Genomic DNA, 9,246 nt, shown 5'->3' with positions numbered 1-9,246 from the left:
TTCTTAAAAATATATTCGCTACACGCGTTTAACTTTTTCAGTACCGATATTTATGAATATCGGCACGAAATAATTTAATTTTAAATATATTAATATATATACCAAGCATGTGTGGTATTTCTTTATTTTTGGAGTATTTTATGCTGATTGTTTATTCATTGTAAAATTCGTTGTATTTTGTCGACAATATTCGAATAAAAAAATAAACATTAATGTAATTGAACGTATCCAAACCTACATGTATGCGTCAATATCTCTGAAAACGTTAATTTTAATTGTATGTCCTAATGAATGACTAATGAATTTTTATAGTCATCATATGCAGCAAATTTTTAATGGATATGATTCACAAATATGTGCGGCTAAAAAATATGTGATATCTCGTGAGAGAATAACTGTCGCGACGAACATTCACAGACGAACAATTGAGTGAGTATATCATAGTGCGTGTTATACTAAAGAATAATAACGAAAAAATTTTATTCCGTAAGATATTCTGAATTATTAAAAAAAATGTATGGGCCGATGTAGTGCATTTAGCTTTTTTCCTCACTTTATGCTTCTATTATGGGCGATATTGTAGAGGCTGAAGAAAAAATAATGCATTGCTTTTTATCGACATACGTTGGGCAGCTTAATAAAGTCTCAAATTCCAAAAATGATTTGTGGAAATCACAACAGTTTCCAAGATACGAACGATCGAAACGATATCGCGTATATTAGGGGAACCGGAAAGTAATCGTTTTTTTTACATTAAATTCAAACAGATAAATTTTTAACAAGTTTTAATTTTTAATCAATGATGTAATCACCCTCGTTATCAACAACCTTTTGCCATCTAGTGTGCAAATTTTTAATGTCGGATCGATAAAAATCAATTGATTTTTTAGCAAAATATCTGGAGATGGCATTTTGGGCATCATCCAAATTTTCAAATTTTTTGCCACTTAGAAAATGTTGCAGCGATCGGAATAAATGGAAAACCGATGGCGCAATATCGGGCGAGTATGGTGGGTGAGACAATACCTCCCACCCCAATTCATTAATTTTTTCCAGGGTTCGTCTTGCGCAGTGCGGTCTTGCATTATCGTGTTGCAAAATAACGCCTTTTATGTTGACAATCACTGGGTACTTTTCAATTAAAGATTAATTTACTCGATCCAATTGTTCACAGTAAAGGTCTGCATTTACAGTTTATCCATGTTTCAGCACTTCAAAATAAACGACCCCTCGAATACTCCACCAAACACACAAAAGCGCCTTTTTGGTGTGTAAACCTGGCTTAGCTGTACTTTGTGGCGATTCATTCGGAGAGAGCCACTGCCTTTTGCGTTTTGGATTATCATAGAGGACCCATTTTTCATCTCCAATGATCAAGCGATCAAAAAACGCTTCTGTATTGTGCCGCTGAAGCAATAAGTTGCATATGGTGGATCGATTAGCTTTGTTTTCTTCGGACAGATTATGCAGGATCCAAACACCTGCTCTGCTTACTTTATCAATCTGCTGCAAATGTTCTTGGATAGCCGACTAAAGTTGGTTAAGAGTGTTTGACAGTTCCTCGATTGTCTGACACGGATTTGCTTCCACTTCCGCCCTTAACATGTCATTATCTAAAGTTGTTGCTCTTCCTGATCGGTACAAGTCAGAAAGATCAAAATTACCGGATGTGAACTTAGAAAATCACCTTTGGCATTTACGAACGTCTAATGCACTTAGATAAACATCGCAAATGTTTTTGGTAGCAACTGTTGCGTTACTACCCTTGCGAAATTCAAAAAGCATACAATACCAGATATGTACCTCTTCTGGTATTTGGTTGGCCATTTCACCATAAATTGCAAAAAAATATTTAAGATTTAATTATTGACAAGTAAACAAGTCACTCTAACTTAAAATATCTTTGGCACGACTTTGAAGTACACAATGAGCTGATAAATGACAAACGAATTTCGACATGCGCAGAAACGACATTACTTTCTGGTCCCCCTAATATTTCGCGTCTCATGTTTACTGCTAAGCACTTACATGTATGCCGATTTGTCATTGATTCTCGCCACTCAGCTGATATTGATTTTCACAGTTCAGCCGAGAAAATCAATAACACATGACACAGTCGACACACGTAATTCCGAATAGGAGCGTATGGAATTTATCGCGGCATCATTGGTCAACTTCGAGTTATAGTTCCTTACTCGAATCGCAGCCTCGACATTTTCGACTCAATACATTTGAGTCTAATTAATCTTAGGAATGTTCTATTAAAATATTGCACCGTGGTTGTACGATATCTCGTATGTCAATCGTTTAAGCGACATTGTATTTTGTTTTCCTGCTCTATGTTCCTTTATAAAATACCAATGTGCGCGCTTAATTATACTTTCAGTTACTGACGTTATTTATTTCGGAATACGATCACATTCATCTTCTGAAAGTGTTATCTTTCGATATCATTTGTCTAGCATGTATCATGAAATACATTTCCTTTTACACTGTCATGGGAAATGTACGTCCAATAATGACTTTACCTGATATTATCTGCTATTTATAATAATATTATTATATTTGCCAATAGATAAAACTTCTCCGACAGCATATTTCTCAAAACTGGAGTATTTTGGCGGACAACCAAGAGATCGAAATAATAATACACAAACATGCGAACGCCGGAAAATACTTGACGATAATTATATTGAGTAAAGGACAAAGGGATACTTAATTAGTGATTTATGACAGATTTGTTTTTTTAAGATAATAATATTTATCAATAATGTATGTTTTGTTTATTTTTAAGTTTCCAGTTATAAGGCCGCTTTTTTTGCCGTGTTCATACAATATGTTTCCAAAATACTTGATGTAATACAGCCATTGAATGTGTTCCATCCGCATGTATTTTTCATAAGAGCGAAATATTTCATTAATGAAAAGAAATGCTTTCATATTATAGCGATGCACATAAACATTTGGATATGCGTTTTAGATGCAATTGTAATAAGTATCGAATCGTACAAATTAACATTACATGTTTTTGCGCTGTTTAAAATCACTAGGTAAATAAAATCTTTTTCTTTCATTAAAGTAACATTGTTGTTCCTTCACTCGTGTTTCCATTGCATTTGAAGGATGTAATGTTTTAATTGTATATCCTAATGAATGACAATTTTTATAGTCATCGTATGCAGCAAATTTTTAATGGATATGATTTACGGATATGTGCGACTAAAAAATATGTGATATTTCGTGAGAGAATAACTGCCGCCACGAACATTCACAGACAAACGATTGAGTGAGTATATGTGTTATACTAAAGAGTAATAACGAAAAATATTTTATTCCGTAAGATTTTCTGAATTATTAAAAAAAATTTATGGACCAATGTATCAATTGATGGTTATTTATGGGAATTATAGTTTCCACAAGCATCAATCTCTTCTATGTGATTAACTCTGCATGAGAGCGCAGAGTTTCACGTAGCCATTCTTCTCAACTATTATAACATCGGGAGAAAATACTTTCAACAATTAAAATTATCGATTTCTTGAAACAGTTTATTTATTTTCCAGATCACGTAAATAATGTCAGAGAAAAACATATTTGAAAGTATAAGATGCATTACATTTTTATTTTTGCATTTGATGGCATTTTTTATAGGTAACTACGCTGGGCAAGAATTTATGAATTGCGATACAAACGTTGCGACCGTTATTTGCGACTCGGCTTCGCCGGTGCAACACCGACGGGTGAATCTCCGGCCACTTACTAAATCCGGACCTCCACGAGTCCGTGTGGGCGCCAGGTGCGCGAATCGCACCCACTAACTGCTGGCCCCGCGGTCGGCTTCGCCGTCCGCGCGTCGGCCACTCGACCCGAGTTCGTCCCGATCGGGACTGGCAGCTCCGGGGTGATTTTAAGTCGGAGGCCGGGGGGGTCCGTATGGTCGCCGGCGTTAGTCGGCGACCGACGCAGGAATGGGAAAGAAAAGAAAAAAAAGAAAAGAAAAAGAACATCGACCTCGACAGCACTCACTTTTATTTCGCCCGTCTTTCTTTGGTTTCAAACCACGCCTACTATATAAGACGTAACGCGCTCGCTACCACGCCGCGGCGGACCCGTGACGTCCGCTTCTCGCGTTCGCTAATCGACCGGCCGTCGAGCCAAGGGGACGGGACCTCGCACGCTACGACAATCCCCTTTTTTTTATACACAAAAATTTAAGAAAAGAATGCGATTAGGCGGCCTTATAGTGACGGGCTCCCGGGCGACTGGTCCTCGACGATAATCCTCTCCATCCGCTCTCTCTCGCTCGCTCTCTCTCTGTCCGCTCTCTCGCTCGCTCTCTCTCCGTCCGCTTTCTCGCTCGCTCTCTCTCTCTCGCTGGTCACCGCCAAGGGTCCTCCAACTCAGGGATTCCGTCACAAAACTTCTCACTCGTTTTGTACGACACCATAGCAGAAGCGCGAAACGACAGCGTGAAACGGTAGCTCCAACCGACTCCTTTTTTAACGATCGCTCTAACTCTTCGGTACGATAGCTCTAACTGACACTTCCCCACTCTTCACTCAGGGAATACCTCCTTTTCCCACTTCCTTTTCGGCAACCGATTCTTTGCTGGCGGTGCCCGAGTCGCCTCCGAGCCCGCTGCTCCACCGCCGGTCTACCCCGGCGCGGTACCGCGGCTCCGGGCTCCGTTGTCCTGAGCGCGACCTCGGCCCGCCGGCCCTACCGTCGTCGAGGCGTCAGAAGGATATCCCCGATGGTCTCGGCAGCGACCCTTCGTCGGTCATCCCAGGGCAGAGGGCGGCGGTCCTCCGTTCTGTGGTCGACGCTTCTTCCTCTTCTCGCCGCCCTTCGGAGCGGGGGTGTACACTCGGTCGGGGCGCGGGGCTCGCCTCTACCGCTGCCGCGCACCCGCGGCGCGCGGTCTTCGCTAACTCAAAAAAAAATTTACAAAAAGCTGATAAGGTTAATTCGGCGCTCGTGGGAGCGCCACTCGCTCCGCGGTAGGGCCTTCGCCCTTGTGACGGGCGCTCCGAGCCGCCACGTCACAACGTTTATCGAACGATGTAAATAATACTCTTCTTACATTTTTTCCCGTGGCATTCCATTCCATTTTTTATTTTATTCTCTTTTTAAACGGTACAATTATATTTATTATACAATTATATATATTATAAGATACGTGATATTATAGTCAAATCATGTTTACTAACCGGATAGTATTTTCTTACAATTATGTAGATTTGATACGCGATGGTACAATGCTCTTTTAAAGATTAAAAAATTAATACTGTTCTTGATACAGAAAACTACAAAAGCGTACAAAGTTGATTGTATTGGTATGTTTTATCCTAGCTTGGAAGGTTTAGCCTCGGTAAGAAATTATAGATAAATATTGACAGAAGCAATAATTACATCGACCGGCTAAAGGATCTCCTGTATTTTAGGGCTTGAGTATATCGGTCTCTTATTTTAGGATTCTCTGTTCCATATAATCGTACAGTTCCGAAGTACGAAAGGTAGTACAGTTAATCTCTTATCTCGAAGATACGCAATAATGATATTAACACAAGTAATGTAAATAAATATGAAATTAACGGATTTAATATAAATGAATTTTGAATAAAATGATAAATCTTGTTATTTACCGCGAATCTTTTATTTATTTATATATTTTTTTATTTTTAGTTATTTATATATTACAATTAAAGAGGATTTCGATACTTAAGTTTTTTCTTTGTTCCGCTCGTACTTCTTACGTATATACATATAATTCTGCTATAAATAGCGTCATTATTAAATTAAAGTATTTTGATTATGTACATACTCAAAATAACTAAAATCTACAGTGAAGTAGAGGAAGGCATATTTTACCTGCCGACACCATTTTCTCCCTTTATTCCCAATTATTTCATACATCCTTCTTTGATTATATATATTAGCTGGTATCAATTTTTTAGTCATCGTAGGAAAGGTGTATTATATGAATATGATCTGCAGATATGTACATCTAAAAGATATATCACATCCGGTCTCTCTTTTTATCGTAAGAATTCAAAAACGCATAACACTGAAACTGGATACGTAGGTAGCTATTTATATTTCTGACCTTGGTAGCAGTAAGTGTTGCCAGGCGCCATCTGACGTTGTCATTGGAAACTTGACATTGTTGAACATAAGAACATAAGAACACATTGTCATGTGAACGCGGTTTGTGTTGTTTACAGTGAATTGAAAAATTCATGTCGGGCAAAAAATGGAATTAACTCGTGAACATTTTCGTGCGATTATTTTTCATAACTTTCGACGTGGATTATCAAGACAAGAGTGCATCGATGAACTTAATTCTTTATACAGCGAGAAAGCACCATCCTACAGCACTGTAAAAAACTGATATAACGAATTCAATCGTGGCCGACGTTCGCTCCAGGACGAATTCCGTGAAAGTCGTCCAAAATCGGTTGCTGTGCCAGAAAATATCGATGCTGTGCGTGAACTGATAAAGCAAGTATGTCATGTGACATACCGTGAGATTGAGGCATCTTTGGGCATTAGTATGACAAGCATCAATAAGATATTGCATGAACATTTGTCCGTAAAAAAAATTTGTTCGCGTTGGATCCCGCATAATCTGACAAACGCTCAAAAGAAGACTCGTGTTGATTGGTGCAAGGAAATGTTGAAAAAATACGTTCAAGGTGCATCAAAGGCTGTGTATAACATCTACACAGGTGACGAATCATGGATCTATGCATATGAGCCCGAAACAAAACAGCAATCGACTGTATGGGCCTTCCAAGACGAGTCAAATCCAACAAAAGTTGTTCGCGGAAGAAGCACATAAAGCAAATGGTTGCCTGTTTCTTCGGCATTACCGGTCACTTGGCGACAGTGGCGTTAGAGCACCGTAGGACGGTCAATTCTGAATGGTATACGACCATTTGTTTGCCAGAAGTCATCGGAGAAATTCGAGAAAAGCAGAAGAAGAGGCGAATCTTTTCTTCATCATGACAATGTGAGCTCTCACACCTCGGGTCAAACAAAGGAATTTTTAACCGGCCAAAACATCGAATTAATGGGTCATCCGCCATACAGTCCTGATTTGGCACCCAATGACTTTTTTTTGTTCCCACACATCAAAAATAAATTACGTGGTCAACGATTTTAGACACCCAAAGAAGCGATTGATGCATTCAAAACGCATGTTTTGCAGTTACCTCAATCGGAATGGAAAAAGTGCTTCGAAAATTGGTTCAAACGCAAGCAAAAGTGTATTGATCATCATGGAGAATATTTTGAAAGACAATAAAACCAATTTCGATCATAAATATTTGTTTTTTCATTATTAGGCCAGAAATATAAGTAGCGACCCTCGTACTGTAACATTGCGTTCGCTACTTGATTCGCAATGACGCGGGACGTATCAATGGGGGTATCTTGTTTAGCACTGCGCTCGCGTATCTTTGAAGAGAAAAAGAATAAGGAACATTGAATTGACTCTATAACTACAAATTGCTGCAATTTAGTAATTACCGCATGTTCCCCGGAGAATGTAACACCTCTCCCTACAAAGATACAATATGCGTCCTCTTTATTTTTCAAATTATTTCACACTTTCCTGTATTCCTCTCGCGAATGTGAATAAATCATAAATTTCAAATTACGAACTGTAATTCTACTACTTACGCGATGACAAAATACGACCATAATAAAATGACGATCGAAATGTTTGAGGAAATAATTGCGTACATACAACTGGAGAAAGGGAGCGAAACTTCCTTCAGACTAGGACGTTCAGTAGAGGTTCGATTGTCATCCGAGATGGAAATAGCCGAGGAGCGGTGTTAGCGACTTAATCACATTCTTCTATCAACGGTTGGTTTTTGGCCTTATAATAATATCAAAGTTAGACAACTGCGATTCATACTATCGCTATTCATAACAACATCGTTGACGATTGCTCAGGTATACGCATTACCATATGATAAATATGATATATATGATATATATGCAACATACATTTAATTTTGAAACATAGAAGCTGGCAAAGCATATCACTACAATAGTATCGTACCGGAAGTGTAAATTTTTCTTTTCGGTTATCAATTTAATCGTCTATTTAAATAATATGAACATAATATATGTTCCAAAATATTATACGAGCATTGATTATTATGGCATATTTTTAGATACTGAAATTATTCACTTCGAAATTCAAGCTCGATATAGTTCTAAAGATATTGTCTTTGAACATCATTATGATATTGCTGACTTTAAAGTATATCACGTTTTATGCTATCGTGAACAACGTAAGTTCAAAGGCATTTTGATACGCGATTAAATGTCACTTACGGTAATACTTATCGTGCTTACTAATAAGTAAAAATATTTCGGAAATATTTATTGGACAGTTGGAACAGTTTAACCGATGACCGAGAAATCCAAATAATACATAAGCAAGCAAAAACCGGCAAAACTTTGACGATATTTTTGATAAGTAAACGACAAACAAATACTTGATTTTACATTGCTGATGAAATTATTTATTATTATGACATTATTATTACGATATTATATATTGTTACGCTCGCGCGGGGAAATAAGACAAGACAACATTAAAAGGAAAACAACTTCAACTACGAGTATATTTGCTATTTACAAGGAAGCGCACGTAACTCGCAGGCTCAAGCTCTCTCTTTCGTTAAAGAGCGTCGCGCACGTCACGACGACTCGACCGCCCCAGAGAAAATCTCTCTAACCCGTTGTTTATCCGTCAACGCTGATCATCTGTTGTTTACGACTCGTTGCCAAGAGAATCAGCTGTATTTTCAGGGCGCTAAAAGCGCGGGCATCAAGACACGGGCGTAACACTGCCCCCCTTTTTAAAATTGTCGTCCCGACAATTGAAATACAGCTTCCAAGATCCTCGACGCTTCCCGTACTACGAACATGGACTCCAGCCCGTGCTAACGTACGGCGTCGACATAGGATCCATTTCCAAAATGCTTCCTGGGACCACGACGCTTCCTATGCTACCATGGACTCCTGTCCATGTTACCGTACTGCGTCAATAAGAATCCTTCATGTCTCAATTTTTTCCTGTATGTTCCTCCTTAATCAATGAAGGATAGTACCAGATGTTCGAACTCTCTTGTGCCCTTCTCTCTTGGTCAGACTCTCTTGTGCCCTTCTCCCTTGATCGAACTCTCTTGTGCCCTTCTCTCTTGATCTTCGGACAAGGAGAGGGTA

General features: G+C 38.7%; 1 pseudogene; it reads right to left on the bottom strand.

Moving 5' to 3' along the window:
* Window positions 1–1,243: 1,243 nt before the first annotated feature.
* On the bottom strand, window positions 1,244–1,974 carry LOC106749865 (annotated as a pseudogene).
* Between the last annotated feature and the right edge of the window lie 7,272 nt (window positions 1,975–9,246).

The sequence above is a fragment of the Dinoponera quadriceps genome, unplaced genomic scaffold (genome assembly GCF_001313825.1).
Source record: "Dinoponera quadriceps isolate SergipeBrazil2010 unplaced genomic scaffold, ASM131382v1 scaffold151, whole genome shotgun sequence".
Taxonomy (NCBI): Eukaryota; Metazoa; Arthropoda; class Insecta; order Hymenoptera; family Formicidae; genus Dinoponera; species Dinoponera quadriceps.
The sequence above is the reverse complement of the archived record's forward strand: the minus strand, read 5'-3'. Positions and strand labels throughout refer to the sequence as shown.